Raw genomic sequence first — 14,987 nt, forward strand, 5'->3', positions numbered from 1 at the left:
TATAATCGCCCACTGCCTCGCTAAAAGGAACCTAATGGATTGTACACCGTGTAAGGTAGAGATTGAAGAAGCAGCGAAGATGAGTAAGGATAATTAAATGGTTTAATTATTTATGGCAAGGATTAATTAATATGTTAATCAAACGAATAAAGTTCGTTAAAGACCTCGAGTTAGTTTTGGGGGCTGCAAGGCCCAATGGGATTTGAATGTCAAGCCCATTAACTCAACTTGTATGACAACTTGAATAAACAAAGGGCTTGAAAGCCCAATAACCCTTAAGGCCGGCCAAATAGAGGAGGGTAGTGAACTTGCTTTAAATCCAAGTTTGCCACTCCATTGTGAGGTGGTATAAAGACAACTTTATAGCCATTTCTTCCTTAGGGTTTTCTTTTGGGGAAAGGATGAGAACACAATGCTCTCCTTTTCTCTCTAAGAGGCCGGCCCCCTTGGGGGAGATTAGCTAGCAATCTCTCTTCCTCCAAGGTCACTCATCTCTTCTTCAAGTCCCTCCTTGGTGTGAAAAAATTAGAGGTTCTCAATTTTGCGAACTTGGAGAATCCTTTCTACCATCCTCCTCCGAGAAATCGATGGAACTAAGAAGCAAGGAATGAAGGCCCTCTCCTTGGGTGATTAGCTTTTGCTTATGCAAAGAGGAATCAACAAGGTATAAAATATCTCAACTCACTTTGTTCTTGAGTTGAGTCTTGGTTCACCTTTCTACTAGAATTTGAATTTCATGGGTAATGTTTTGTTTTTGAGTGCATACATGCATGATTCCGCCTTTAAATGTTAATTGCATGCCATAGATGCTGCTCAAATGAACATGTTAATTGAGTGCATAAGATAAGGTTTGGTTGTATAAGATAAGGTTGGATAAGGTTTTGGATAATGACTCATTCTTTTGAGCTAATTCCTTGTCTTCTTTGTCTTGGATTTATTTCTTCACTCTTTTCAGCACATTCCTAGCCTCTTGAACTTCAAATTCGTCCATCCATCTTGCTCCATTCACAAGCTATCCATTTGGTGCCCAAAACTGCCTTAAAATGCTCCAAATTGCACTTTCTTGCCAACCTTGTCATATGGACCTACAAACACACGAAAATAGCTTAAAACACTATAATAAACACAAACACACTATGAAAATGCAAGAAAACAAGCTAACTAAGTCGCATAAATATGCTCCTATCATAAATCTGTTTAGTTTTACTTTAAATTCGTAAAAAAACCCAATCCCCTTGACTTTGTTGTGTCAAGTTAGTTAGAATCTGTCCAATTTGTGTTTTCAAGTGTTTTTAAGTGTTTTGAGTCAATTTAAAACCAATTTTCGTCCAAAGTCATCCTTAGTGTTAGTTTGGAGTCAGTTTGCTTGTTTTGTGCTGTTTTAAGTTGTTTGAGTCAGTTTTGAGTTATAAGAGTCTAGTTTAGTGTTTTAGAGTTTAATTTGTGTAGATTAGCAGCCCTTCTAATCCCCTGCCTAAAACGATCCCTAGTTTCATATACTACAATCATGGGGTTTTAATTTGAGTGTTAGAATATTTCACATCACTAAGGCATGTTACTCCATTCAAAATGTTGTTTTAATTGATTAAATGTGAGCTAGTGAGTGGTGACTGTGCTCGAGGGTAAGGATAACTAAAATATGTGGGAGTAGTGATTTTTAACGTGTCATGTTTCATTGGAAATCCTTGAGGCGAACTTTGGAAGGTCTAGGTTATGTTTTGTTTATTTTGTTTTCTTTGTTTTGCTCGAGGACTAGTAAAAGCTAAGTGTAGAGGAATTTGATAGGAGCATATTTATGCGATTTAATTAGCTTGTTTTCTTGCATTTATGTCATTAGTTCTTACTTATTATAGTGTTTTAAGCTATTTTTGTGTGTTTGTAGGTCCAAATGACAAAGTTTGCAAGAGAGTGCAATTTGGAGCATCTTGAAGCAGTTTTGGGCATCAAATGGATAGCTTGCAAGTGGAGCAAGATGGATGGACGAATTTGAAGACCAAAGATGTCAAGGAATGTGCTAAAGAGTTGAAGAAATAAATCCAACACAAAGAAGATAAAGAATCAGCTCAAAAGAAGGAACATTATCCAAAACCTTATCCAACCTTATCTTATCCAAACAAACCTTATCTTATCTTATCCTTTCCTAATCTAGCCTTATCCTATCTTATCTTATCCAAATCAGTTTGTGTCTTAATACCAGCCATTTATAAGGGATAATTGATAGGAGCATATTTATGCGACTTAGTTAGCTTGTTCTTGTGCATTTATGTTGTTATTTCTTAGTTAAATTAGTATTTCAAGCCATTTTCCTGTCTTTGTAGGTCTAAGGGATTAAAGAAGCAAAGAAGTGCATTTTGGAGCTTTTTGGAGCAATTTTGTGCTTGGAATGAATATCACATGCTTGTAGCAAGGGAGATGGACGAAATTGAAGGCCTTAAGATGCAAAGATTCCTAATTGAAGATCGATTCCTATTTGAAGTAGGAAGTTAAGCCAAGGTTTCCTATTTTGGTTTGACATTTCCTAATCCTAAATGTCCTTAAGTTCCAGCAACATTGAAGGTCTCTTATGCATTTTAGGACACAAACCAAACGGTCCTAGATACCATTGAAGCCTTGCCGCACAAAGCATCACCTTTCTTTCCTATTTTCGGCCATAAATCACATTCCCTTTTCAATTAAAAGCCTTTCCCTTTCTTTCCTAAACCCAGCCGCACCTTCCTTACCTTTTCCTTAGGATTTTGACTTTAATTCCTATTTCCCTTTAAGTTTTGAATTAATTCCTGTTACCTAAATTATTTTCCTAGCCTTAATTACCCTAAAGGCCTTAAATAAACATCCTTGCCCTGGGAATCAGGAGGATTCATCATCTCCATGATAGGAGCATATTTATGCGCCTTAGTTAGCTAGTTCTTATGCATTTTCGTTATGTTTTCTTAGTATAAATAGACGTTTAAGCTACTTTCATGTGTTTTCAGGTTTAAAGGGCATATTACCTAAAATGATGCAATTTGGAGCTTTTGGAGCAAAAGTGAGCATGGATTGGAAAGTACATGCTTGGAACACAAGGTTTGGACAAAATTGAAGATTTGAAGATTTGAGGATTCCTAATTGAAGAAGGATTCCTAATCAACGAGGGATTCCTAATTGAAGAAGGATTCCTAATCAACGAGGGATTCCTAGTTGAAGATGGATTCCTAGAAGAATGAAGATTCCTACTCAAACAAGGTTTCCTACTTGAAGTAGGAAAGTTAAGCCTAAAGTTTCCTATTTTGGGTTGATCTTTCCTAAACCTAAATGGCCTTAAGTTCCAGATATTTTGAAGGTTTCCTAATCATTTTTGGACACAAAAGAAGGTTCTAGAACACTCTCCATAGGTGCCGCACCTAAGCCTTTCTAGAAACCCTTTTCCTTGCCTTGCAAGGCATTCTAGAAGGCCAATCCTTTTCCCACCTAATCTGCCGCACCTTTAGGCCTTTTCCCTTGCAAATTCTGATTGTTTAAACCTATTTCCTGATGGATTTGGCTTTCTAGAAGCCCTAATCTGATTACCCTAGGGTTTTAAGTGCCTATATATACTCTCATTCACCCCTTGGTTGAGATACCACCTCTCATAATTCACAATTCACGCCAGAAATCTGCCTTGCCCTTTGCCGCAGCCTTCCACCACCATTCTCCCAAATTTTTGCCAAAAACAACCCCTTGCCGCACCACCCATCAACCCTAAACCTTTCCATACCATTCCCCATCCATTCTACACCATAAATACCACCCAAAACCTGTTCTAAACTTCTCTGCTGCAGCAAGGAAGAAGGAGAAATCGTTGATGCGTGATAGGAGCATATTTATGCGACTTAATTAGCTTGTTTCCTTGCATTTACGTTGCTAGTACTTAGTAATTTTAGTATTTTAAGCTATTTTCGTGCAATTTCAGGTTTTAAGGACAAAGTATGCAAACATGTGCATTTTGGATCCTTTTGGAGCAGTTTTGGGCATCGAATGGATTGCATATGCTTGGAGGTAAGAAGATGGACGAAATTGAAGATCAAATGAGCATAGGATTGAATGATGATGTGAAGAATTGGATTCAAGACAAATAAAGAACGAAGTGTTCAAAATTGGAAGCCAAAGTTTCTAAAGTTGGAAGTTTTTATTCTTGGAGGTTTCCATTCTTGAAAGTTTCTATTCTTGGCTTGGAAGTTTCCTAATCCTTCCTCACCTATGTTCCAGCCACAAAAGGGTTTCAAAACATGTTAGGTTGCCTAATTACATGTTTCTAGAAGTCCTAGAACTTACCCTAGATATTGCCGCACCATCCCTTTAATTTCTAGTTCTTTGTTGCACAAGACACAACCTTTCTTTCCTATTTTCTACACCTAAACCACATTCCTGTTTTGTTCCATCCCTTGCTGCACAAGGGAGAGATTCTCCTTCCTATTTTATGTCCTAAAACGTATTTCTTTTTCCCTAAAACCCTATGCTGCACCCTACATCTATTCTTACCTATTTTGTGCCTCAAAACACATTCCTAAATCTGTCCTACAAATTCTGCCGAATTTCCCTTTCCTTTTCTCTTTAATTCCTGCACCTTTCTTGCCTATTTTCTGACCCAAAATCACATTCCTTTTCCTACATAAATCCTTCCCTAAAACCACTTCAAATTCGTAGCCCTTCCTTCCCCTATAAATAAAGGGCTCTTCTAATCAGCCATTCCACATTTCACCCTTCACCATAACCTACCTACACCCATCCACCACCACAATTCACCACAAATCATCACCAAACACCCTTGTGTCGCAGCAAAGAAGAAAGAAGGAGACCCTTGGACGTGCTTGCCATTCAAGATGTTGGATTGTTGGAGCGTTTCTAGATGTTTTCATTCTTTGTTTTCAATGTCTAAATTTATGTATCTTTGTTTTGCGTTTATGAGGAACTAACCCCTTCTTAGTTAGGGGTAATTCGAAACCATGTTCATGCTTGCAATATGAATTGATTACTTTTGGTTGTGATTTCATAAGTTGTGAATTCAATTCGTTTAACTGCTTGATTGATAACGTATTCGTGTATGTTTGTTAAGAGTGCACGCTTAGTTTTCATGCATGAATATGATGCTAGAATATAAGGGAGTTTCACCTAATAGTTACAAACTTATATTCACAAGTAGTGGAGGTCGCTTATAAACGATCGCGTTAAATGAATTCTTGGCATAAGTTTCATGCTCATCATAGTAACGAGTGCCTCGTCAATACTTATAGTTCTCATGTTGCTTAATGATCTTTGATTGTATCTTTATTGTGCTTTTCACGTAAAGGACTTTTGAAGAATGTGTTGAGTTGTTGTATGCGCTTTCCCATCCAATTCAATAACTTAAGGAGAACTTGAAGGTTAATTTAAGCGGACCTAATTAACCTGGGGTGTTGAGTTTCATGATTTATTGAACGAACAACTGAAAATTGGTTTGTATGCAAGTGTGTCATGTGTGGAGAAGAACTGTCTAGCTAGCCCATCATCCATAGTTTGATCCAAATTCGTCCAGAATCTGTTTTCAATTTACAATCTGTTTTGCAAGTTTAATTTCGTCCAAAATCAAAACCCCCTTGACGTTATTGAGTCATATTAGTTAGAAAGTACTTTAGTTTGTGTTTTTAAGTGTTTTGGTTCAAGTTATAACTCAATTTCGTCCAAATTAGTGTTAGAGTTCAAAACTACCCATAAAGTGTTTTTAAAGCAGTTTTGAGTGTTTTTGTGCTGTTTTGAGTCTTTTGGTTTGTTTTAGTGTTTTAAAATTTAGTTTTGCATTCTTTGAGTCTTGTTAAGTGTTTGTAACTTGTTTTTAGTTATTTGAGTCAGTTTAGAAGTGTTTTAGCAATCCCTCCTAATCCCCGGTTTAAGAACGATCCCTACTTATCCATACTACAATTGTCAACAAGAGGGTTTAATTTGAGTGCTAGTTAATATCACATCAATGCGCTTGCTGCCAAGTTGGAGCGTTCTAGGTGTTTTCTTTCTTTGGATTTTAATTTCTAAATTTATGTATCGTTGCTTTGCGAGTATGAGGAACTAAACCCCCCCTTGGCTACGGGGGGATTCAAAACCATGTTTATGCTTGCTATATGATTTGATTACTTCTAATTGCGTTTCATAAGTTGTGAATTCAATTTACTTATCTATATGAATTAAAACTGGTTTGTGTATGTTGGTTAAGAGGGCCCGCTTAGTTTGCATGCATGAATTTGATGCTAGGATATAAGGGAATTTCAATTAATTGTTATGAACTTATATTCACAAGTAGTAAAGGTTGTTGATCACAATCGCGTTAAGTAAATTCTTGGCATAAGTATCATGTGCTTTCATAGTTACGAGTGCCTCGTCAATGCTTATGATTTTCATAGAACTTAATGATCCTTGCTTGAATCTCTATTATGCACTTTCATGTAGGGAACTTGTGGGGAATGCTTTTGATGCGAAATAGATAAGCACACAAATTAAACCCTCTTTTTGTCAAATTGTAGTAAAGATGTAAGTAGGGATCGTTCTAGACCGGGGATTAGGAGGGATTGCTAAACACTTGAAAACTGACTTAAAAACATAAAAACAAAGTTTAAAACACTAAACTAGACTCAAAGAATGCAAAACTAAAGTTTAAAACACTTGAACAAACACAAAACTCAAAACAGCAACCTAATGACTCAAAACTGCCTAAAAACCACTTTCTGGGCAGTTTTGAGAACCTAACAAGAACTTGGACGAATTTGAGTGAAAACTTGAATCAAAACGCTTAGAAACACAAATCGAAACACTTTCTAACTAATCTAAGACTTCAAAATAAAGGGGGATTTGTTTTGGACGAAAATTGAAAACAAAACAGAAACTTAAAACTAAACAGATTGTAAAACGTTTTTGGATGAAAAGGATGGATAAAAGGCTAGTTAGGAGGTTCTTCTCCACACATGTCACACTTGCAAACAAAACGATTTTCAGTTGTTCTTCCAATAAATTATGAATACTCAACGCCCCAAATTAACCGTGAATTGCACTAATTAACCCTCAGTTTTTCCACGAGTTATTGAGTTGGATGATTGCATACGACAACCCAAAGCATTCCCTACAAGTTCCCTACATGAATTGCATAATAGAGATACAAGCAAGAATCATTAAGTTCTATGAAAAACATAAGCATTGACGAAGCATTTGTTACTATGAATTGCATGAAACTTATGCCAAGAATTCATTCAACGCGATCGTTTTCAAGCGACCTTCACTACTTGTGATTATAAGATTGTAACTATTAGGTGAAACTCCCTCATAATCTAGCATCATATTCATTCATGAAAACTAAGCGTGCACTCTCAATCAACATACACAAATAAGTTATCAATCAAGTAGATGAACGAATTGAATCCACAACTTATGAAATAACAACTGAATGTAATCAAATCATATTGCAAGCATGTACATGGTTTCGAATCACCCCCTAACTAAGAGGGGTTTAGTTCCTCATACTCGCAAAGCAAAGATACATAAATTTAGAAATTAAAACCCAAAGAAAGAAAACACCTAGAAGGCTCCAACTTGGCAGCAAGATCATCAATGATTTCCCTTTCCTCCTTGCTGCGGCAGAGAAGTTTAGAACAGGTTTTGGGTGGTATTTAGGGTGTAGAATGGATGGGGAATGGTAGGGAAAGGTTTAGGGTTGATGGGGGTACGGCTAGGGATGATTTTTGGGCAGAATTTTGGGACTTTGGTGATGGGAAGGTGCGGCAGAATGCAAGGGCAGATTTCTGGCGTGAATGATTGTGTATGAGAGGTGGTGATCTGATCTAGGGGTTATAATGAGTATATATAGGCATCCAAAACCCTAGGGTAATCAGATTAGGGTTTCTAGAAGCCCAAATCCACCAGAAATTAGGTTAAAACAATCAGATTTTTAGTGGGAATAAGGCCTAAGGTGCGGCTAGGGTTAGGGTTTAGAGATGGGCCTATGGTGCGGCAATGTCCAAGAATGTAAGGATGGGTCATCTAGAAGCCCAAAGCCAAGAATAGAAACTTCCAACTTTAGAAACTTTGGGTTCTAATTCTGAATTCTTTGTTCTTCACTTTCATTTCTTCATTTCTTAAGCTCCCTTTGACCTTCAACTCGTCCATTCCTTGTGCTCCATAAGTAAAAACGCCATTTTAGCTCAATTATGCTCCATTTTGCACTTCCTTGCATACTTTGTCTCTAAAACCTGAAAACACATAAAACTAGCTTAAAAGACTACGTTAACTAAGAAAACACCATGGAAATGCATAAGAACTAGCTAACTAAGGCGCATAAATATGCTCCTATCAGCTTTGGGTTGTCGTATGCAATTCATCCAATTCAATAACTTAAGGAAAATCTGAGGGTTAATTTAAGCGGACCTATTTAACTTGGGGCGTTGAGAATTCATGGTTTATTGAGAAGCAAATGGAAATCGTTTTGTATGCAAGTGTGACATGTGTGGAGAAGAACCCCTTAGCTAGCCTTCCATCCATTCACTTTAACCAATTTCGTTTTAAAATCTGTTTAGTTTAGCTTACTTGTTTTGTTTTTAAATTTGTCCAAAATCAATCCCCCTTTACTTTGTTAAGTCATATGAGTTAGAAATCAATTTAGTTTGTGTTTTTAAGTGTCTTGAGTCAAGTTAAAACCAATTTTCGTCCAAATTCTTCCTTAGTGTTCAAAACTGCCCAGAAAGTGTTTTTAAGGCAGTTTTGAGTGTTTGTTTGCTGTTTTGAGTCTTTTGCTTTGTTTTGGTGTTTTATAGTTTAGTTTTGCATTCTTTGAGTCTAGTTTAGTGTTTTAAACTTTGTTTTTACGTTTTGAGTCAATTTTCAAGTGATTTAGCAATCCCTCCTAATCCCCGGCCTAGAACGATCCCTACTTACATTCCATACTACAATTGATAAAAAGAGGGTTAATTTGAGTGCTAGTTAATATCATATCACTCCATACACTCTAGCCGCATCCTTACACCATCAGAAACCTTTCCAAACACCTTTGCTAACCTTTATCCATCCAAAACACCACCATACCTGTTCCCATCCATTCCTCCATACAAACAACCCTTCAAACCATCAACCACACCTTATGCCGCAGTAAAGAAGAAGAAGGAGAATCCTTGAATGTGCTTGTTGTCCAATTTGGATCATTGGAGCGTTTTAGGTGTTTTCTTTCTTTTGTTTCCAATGTATAAATTTGTATATCCTTGTTTTGGGATTATGAGGAACTAAGCCCTTCTTCACTAGGGGGCTATTCAAAACCATGATTATACTTGCATATTGAATTGATTACCTTTAATTGTTATTTCATAAGTTGTGAATTCAATTTGCATAACCATTTGATTGATAACTTATTCTTGTATGTTTATTAAGAGTGCACACTTAGTTTTCATGCAGGGATTTGAAGCTAAAATATAAGGGAGTTTCACCTAATAGTTACAAACTTATATTTACAAGTAGTGGAGGTTGCTTATAAACGATCGCGTTAAATGAATTATTGGCAAAAGTATCATAGTTACGAATGCCTCGTCAATACTTATAGTTTTCATGAAGCTTAATGATCTTTAATTGTACCTTTATTGTGCTTTTCACGTAGGGAACTTTTAGAGAATGTTTTGAATTGTTGTATGTGTTTTCCCATCCAATTCATTAACTTAAGGAAAACTTGAAGGTTAAAAAAGTGCTGTCACAGTTAACCTGGAGTATTGAGTTTCATGGTTTATTGAAAGAAACAATTGGAAATCAATTTGAATGCAAGTGTGTCATGTGTGGAGAATAACTCTCTAGCTAGCCCATCATCCATCTAATTCAACCAATTTCGTGCAAATCTGTCTAGTTATAGTTCTTGCTTTATTTTACTTTATTTTCGTCCAAAACCAAATCCTCCTTTACTTTAGAGTGTCTAATTAGTTAAAATCTGTTTAGTTTTTGTTTTTAAGTGTTTTAAGTCAAGCCAAAACCCTAAATTCGTCCAAAATTGTGTTTAGAGTCAGAAACTGCCTAGTTGGTGTTTTTACGCAGTTTTGAGTGTTTTTAGCCTATTTTTATATATTTGAGTCATTTTAGAGTGTTTTAGCAATCCCTGCTAATCCCCGGTTTAAGAACGATCCCTACTTATCCATACTACAATTGTCAACAAGAGGGTTTAATTTGTGTGTTAAGTTAATTTTCGATCAATATTTATGCATTTACAATACATATTTCATATTCTAGAACCCTTACCCCTTATGTGCCGCATATATGCCTTCTCCTTGGTGATTTAGGACTTGTAATCCTTCTCTAAAACCTATGCCGTGTATCCTTGTCCCTTTAGGTTCAGAAATATGTGCTGAAACATCCCTTCTAGAAGTTCTAATACCTGCCGCGCCCTCTGATAGGAGCATATTTATGCGCCTTAGTTAGCTAGTTCTTATGCATCTTTGTTATGTTTTCTTCGTTAAAGTAGTCTTTTAAGCTACTTTCATGTGTTTTCAGGTTTAAAGGACATATTACATGAAATGATGCAAGTTGGAGCTTTTGGAGCAAAATATGAGCTTGGATTGAAAAGGACATGCTTGGAACACAAGGTTGGGATGGAATTGAAGAGTTGAAGATTTGAGGTTTCCTACTTCAAGTAGGAAAGCTAAGCCTAAAAGTTTCCATTTTGGGTTGATCTTTCCTAATTTGGAATTGGCAACCAAAGTTTCTAAAGTTGGAAGTTTCTATTCTTGGAGGTTTCCATTTTCGTGAGTTTCTATTCTCGGCTTTGGGCTTTTGGATGACCCATCCTTACTTCTTGGACCTATGTCGCACCTAAACCCTAACCCTAGCCACTTAATCAGCCGCACCTAGGCCTTGTTCACATGCAAAAATCTGATTGTTTACCCTAAGCCCATGCCGCACCTTTACATCCTAGAAGCCTTATTTTACAAACCTTAACCCTAGCCCATTGTTTCAATCTGATTTCATTAGGGTTTTAGGTGCCTATATATATGTGTTTTACTCCTTTGGCCGAAGATCTCCCATTCTACAAATCAGAAATCGTCTAAACCCTATTCCCACACCTTGCCGCAGCCTTCATCCATTCCAGCCACACCCATACACCTTGCCGCAGCAATCCCTCTACTCCAGCCACCATTCTCCATCTCCATACACTGATGTGAAAATTATGTTGACACTCAAATTAAACCCTCTTTTTATCAATTGTAGCAATGTATGTAAGTAGGGATCGTTCTAGACCGGGGATTAGGAGGGATTGCAAAATCACTTGGAATTGACTCAAAAATGTAAAAACAAGTTTAAAACACTAAAATAGACTCAAAGAATGCAAAACTAAACTTTAAAACACCAAAACAAACCAAAAGACTCAAAACAGCACCAAAACACTCAAAACTGCCTTAAAAACACAATCTGGGCAGTTTTGGACACTAAGCACCAAATTGGACGAATTTGGGTTTTAACTTGAATCAAAACACTTTAAAACACAAAGTAAAACACTTACTAACTAATTTGACACTTTAAAACAAAGGGGGGTTGGTTTTGGACGAATTTAAAACAAAACAAACTTTGTAAATTAGAACAGATTGTAAAAACGAATTTGATTTAAATGGGTGAATGGAAGGCTAGCTAAGGGGTTCATCTTCACACATGTTATACTTGAATACAAAACGATTTCCAATTGCTTTTCAATAAACCATGAATTCTCAATGCCCCAAGTTAATTAGGTCCGCTTAAATTAACCCTTAGATTTTCCTAACGTTATTGAATTGGATGATTGCATACGACAACCCAAAACATTCCCCACAAGTCCCCTACATGATTGCATAATAGAGATACAAGCAAGAATCATTAAGTTCTATGAAAACCATAAGCATTGACGAAGCACTTGTTACTATGATTGCATGAAACTTATGCCAAGAATTTACTTAACATGATTGAGATCATCAACCTTTACTACTTGTGAATATAATTCCATAACGATTAGGTGAAATTTCCTTATATCCTAGCATTCAATTTATGCATGATAATTAAGCGTGCACTCTCAACCAACACACACAAATCAATGTAATCCACATAGATAAGTAAATTGAATTCACAACTTATGAAACGCAATTAGAAGTAATCAAATCATAACGCAAGCATAAACATGTATTTTGAATCCCCCCCTAGCCAAGGGGAGGTTTAGTTCTCATACGCACAAAACAAAGAGAATTGAATTTAAACATTGAAATCAAAGGAAAAGAAACACCTAGAAATTCCAGCGACGCGAACTTGAATTGCATGAACTTCCGAGCTTCTTTCTCCTCCTCCTTGGTGCGGCAAAGGGTCTAGGGACTAGTTTAGGACCTTAGGTGTATGGATGCATGGTTATGGATGGATGTAGTAGTGTTTAGGGGAAGAGAATGGTGCGGCAAAGGTGTGGAGAGAGTTTGGACGAATTTCTGGAGTGAATTCTGAATTGTGGTGTTTAGGGGATGGAGATGGTGCGGCAAAGGTGTGGAGAGGTGTTTGGACGAATTTCTGAATTTGTGGAATGAATGAATGTGTATGAGAGGTGGTGATCTGATTTAGGGGTTAATAGGAGTATATATAGGCACTTAAAACCCTAGGGTAATCAGATATGGACTTGGATAACGCAAATCCACAAGGAAATAGGTCTAACAATCAGATTTTGCAAGGGAAAAGGGGTCCTAGGTGAGGCTGGATAGGGATAAGGTGGATAAGGCTTCTAGATGGCCTTGCAAGGCAAGGAAATCAGGTTTCTAGAAGGGATAGGTGCGGCACTTAAAGGATAGGGCAGATTAGGGCTTCTAGAAACCCTCTAATGCAAGGAAAACTCACGGCAAGGATGGATAAGGTTTCTAGAACAAGGATAAGGTATCCTAAATGGATAAGGACTCCTCATTGCATTTGGAAACTTTGCCTATTAGGATTAGGAAACCTTGTCTTTGTCATTCCTTCTTCATTCTGGATTCCTTCTCCTTCTTGGACTTAGAAATCTTCTTTGTAGCTGCAACTTGATGCCATTTGGATTTAACTTTCCTACTTCAAGTAGGAAACCTTGTTTGAGTAGGAATCTTCATCTTCAAGGAATCCTAATTCAACTAGGAAACCCATTTTGACTAGGAATCCTAATTCAACTAGGATTCCATCTTCACTTAGGCACTTTCCTACTTCGACTAGGAAACCTTGTTCAAGTAGGAAACATCATCTTCAAATCTTCAATTTCGTCCATCCTCTTGGCTCCAAGCATATGACATCCATTCCAAGCTCAACTTTGCTCCAAAAGGCTCCAAAATGCATTATTTTGCATACTTTGCCCTTAGAACCTGAAAACACATAAAACTAGCTTAAAAGACTACTTTACTAAGCAAAAACACTATAAATGCACAAGAACAAGCTAAACTAAGGCGCATAAATATGCTCCTATCATACACCATCCACACCCCTTGCCGCACCACCATACCTTCCTAACTCCCTTCTAAAACCAAAATCACATCCAAAAACACCCTAAACCCTCTCTGCCGCAGCAAGGAGAAGAAGAAAGAGGAGCTTGAAGTCAGAAATTCAAAGTGGAATTGTTGGCTAGTTGATTGAGAGTGCACGCTTAGTTTTCATGCATGAATATGATGCTAGATTATGAGGGAGTTTCACCTAATAGTTACAATCTTATAATCACAAGTAGTGAAGGTCGCTTGAAAACGATCGCGTTGAATGAATTCTTAGCATAAGTTTCATGCAATTCATAGTAACAAATGTTTCGTCAATGCTTATGTTTTTCATAGAACGTAATGATTCGTGCTTGTATCTCTATTATGCAATTCATGTAGGGAACTTGTAGGGAATGTTTTGGGTTGTCGTATGCAATCATCCAACCTAATAACTTGTGGAAAAACTGAGGGTTAATTAGTGCAATTCACGGTTAATTTGGGGCGTTGAGTATTCATAATTTATTGGAAGAACAACTGAAAATCGTTTGGTTGCAAGTGTGACATGTGTGGAGAAGAACCTCCTAACTAGCCTTTTATCCATCCTTTTCATCCAAAAACGTTTTACAATCTGTTTAGTTTTAAGCCTCTGTTTTGTTTTCAATTTTCGTCCAAAACAAATCCCCCTTTATTTTGAAGTCTTAGATTAGTTAGAAAGTGTTTTCATTTGTGTTTCTAAGTGTTTTGATTCAAGTTTTCACCCAATTTCGTCCAAGTTCTTGTTAGGTTCTCAAAACTGCCCAGAAAGTGGTTTTTAGGCAGTTTTGAGTCATTAGGTTGCTGTTTTGAGTTTTAGGTTTGTTTAAGTGTTTTAACCTTTAGTTTTGCATTCTTTGAGTCTAGTTTAGTGTTTTAAACTTTGTTTTTGAGTTTTTAAGTCAGTTTCCAAGTGTTTAGCAATCCCTCCTAATCCCCGATATAGAACGATCCCTACTTACATACTTTACTACATTCGTGAAAAGAGGGTTTAATTTGTGTGCTTAATATATTTCGCATCAAATTTTTGGCGCCGTTGCCGGGGATTAGCAATTTTGCTAATCCCTTGGATTGTGTTTGTTTCTTTTATTTCACTTTGTTTCTGACTTTGTTTAAGTTTCTGACCTAATTTTGTTTCTTGTTTCTTAGGTACTAATGTATGACTAGAAGCTCTCAACCGATTCGTGCAAACATCTTGGATTTTGACGACGATTTTGAGAGGAAGTTAAGAAGAGCTAGAAACCAGCAAGAACATCATCCACCCAATTCCGAATCTTACCTTGAAGAAAACGTCCAAGAAGAGGAGGAGGAAGCCACGGCAGGGATATTTGAAGAAGTCCAAGGCATGGCGGTGGACAACCGTACACTCAAGGAGCTTTCCGCCTCGGGTTTGGATAATGCCGCACCCTTGTGCATTCAATACCCCATGGCTGCCCAAGGTAAGACGGACGAGTTTGAATTAAAGTCAAGTTTGCTTCATCATATTCCTAAATACCATGGCTTGTCCATGGAAGATCCTAACAAACA

General features: G+C 37.1%; 1 long non-coding RNA gene across 1 annotated transcript in view; it reads left to right on the plus strand.

Moving 5' to 3' along the window:
* The first annotated feature begins 12,242 nt into the window (after window positions 1-12,242).
* Window positions 12,243-14,987, plus strand: part of LOC126597074 (uncharacterized) — a 49,867-nt gene continuing 47,122 nt past the window's right edge. Inside the window, exons 1-2 of the long non-coding RNA XR_007614128.1 lie at window positions 12,243-12,412; window positions 12,491-12,550. This is a non-coding gene — a long non-coding RNA (uncharacterized LOC126597074). The remainder of the gene's footprint in view (window positions 12,413-12,490; window positions 12,551-14,987) is intronic.

This window comes from Malus sylvestris, chromosome 13 (assembly GCF_916048215.2).
Source record: "Malus sylvestris chromosome 13, drMalSylv7.2, whole genome shotgun sequence".
NCBI lineage: Eukaryota > Viridiplantae > Streptophyta > Magnoliopsida > Rosales > Rosaceae > Malus > Malus sylvestris.